This window comes from Xenopus laevis, chromosome 9_10L (genome assembly GCF_017654675.1).
Source record: "Xenopus laevis strain J_2021 chromosome 9_10L, Xenopus_laevis_v10.1, whole genome shotgun sequence".
In the NCBI taxonomy this organism is placed as follows: Eukaryota; Metazoa; Chordata; class Amphibia; order Anura; family Pipidae; genus Xenopus; species Xenopus laevis.
In genome coordinates this window covers 41,849,727-41,850,861 of record NC_054387.1, presented here as the reverse complement: position 1 = coordinate 41,850,861, position 1,135 = coordinate 41,849,727, and the positions used below count along the sequence as shown (strand labels likewise).

Here is a 1,135-nt window from a genome sequence, read left to right as displayed (position 1 = left end):
AGCTGAAGTTCTGCTAATCACCTGAACTGCATCAAGGGATGCCTCACAGACATAGTCGTTTGCTTATTTGATCTGTAATGCCCACTGGGATAGCTCCTGACGGGAAGCACCTGAGAGGATTGCCCGACAAAAGGAATCAGATCAGGATTGGATAGCTCTACTCGCCCAGGCTGTGGCTAGGACTGGGCGGAAAGAGGTGCCAGAGGCAGTGAACAGAGAGCGAAGAATACCCTTCTTGTTTCTTATCCATATGTCCTTAAAGGATGCTGCGTCTGGGACAGGTAGAGCTGGGTTTCTGGAGAGTCGTGTTACTGGGGCATCCACAGATGGAGGTGAAGTCCACTTGTCTGTGAGCTCAGAAGGGATATAGCTTTAGAAAACGCCTGTTTGCTTGGAAACGTCTCTCTGGCTTGTCCCAATCCTGTTGGATGTTTTGATCTAGTTCATCTGATGGGTCAATCTGTGATGGGAAACTGACCTGAAGGAGAGTAGGTTCTGGAGTCTCTGACCCTAGCTCCACAGGCTTGCAAGAGGAGCAAAGTGGGTCTGTATGGCCTGGTGGCAAGCGTTTGCAGCATTTGGCGCAGGCCAGAAACTTAACCGTAGTGGAAGGAGCTGCTCTGGAAAAAAGGCTGTCACTAGAGCATTTTGGACATGGTGGATTAGCAGGATCCCAGTAATAAAAATAACCTTTTTTTTGTTAAATTCCTCTAGGGAAAAGGGTGTATGCTCAAAAAAAAACCCCTGTGGAAAAAAAGATACTGTACCCCGAGTACTGACCTGCAGATGGAGGGCAGGTGCTGGAGGGTAGAAAGAAGCTATGGGCAGGTCTGCTGATAAGTGGCAGCAGCTAATCCCCGGTGCCTTTGTTGCTGTGGCACTTGGTTCCCATCTTTTGAGTAGTGAACCGGGCCTGTTTAGCAGCAGGACACAATAACTGACCTGACTCTGTCTGCAGGGGAGGGATATAGCCAGAGGAGGAGGGGCTAGCTCCCTTTTTTTTCATATTGTATCCTGCCTTCAAGTGGTACCAGCTATACCCGCAGTCCCTGTGTCCCCCAAGCTGACAATGGAGAAAAGCATAAAACCATACTCATTATGAACAGCCAAAAGGTACATGGGTGTTATTTTAGCA

The 1,135-nt window shown here is 48.7% G+C and overlaps 1 protein-coding gene across 2 annotated transcripts in view; it reads right to left on the bottom strand.

Annotated features, from left to right (window-relative positions):
* Positions 1 to 1,017: 1,017 nt before the first annotated feature.
* Positions 1,018 to 1,135, bottom strand: part of dhx35.L (DEAH-box helicase 35 L homeolog) — a 35,597-nt gene continuing 35,479 nt past the window's right edge. For both annotated transcript variants that reach the window (XM_041576526.1, XM_018235203.2), the window contains one exon: positions 1,018 to 1,135. This exon is cut by the window's right edge and continues 1,118 nt beyond it. The gene's annotated coding sequence lies outside the window, so the exon portion shown is untranslated.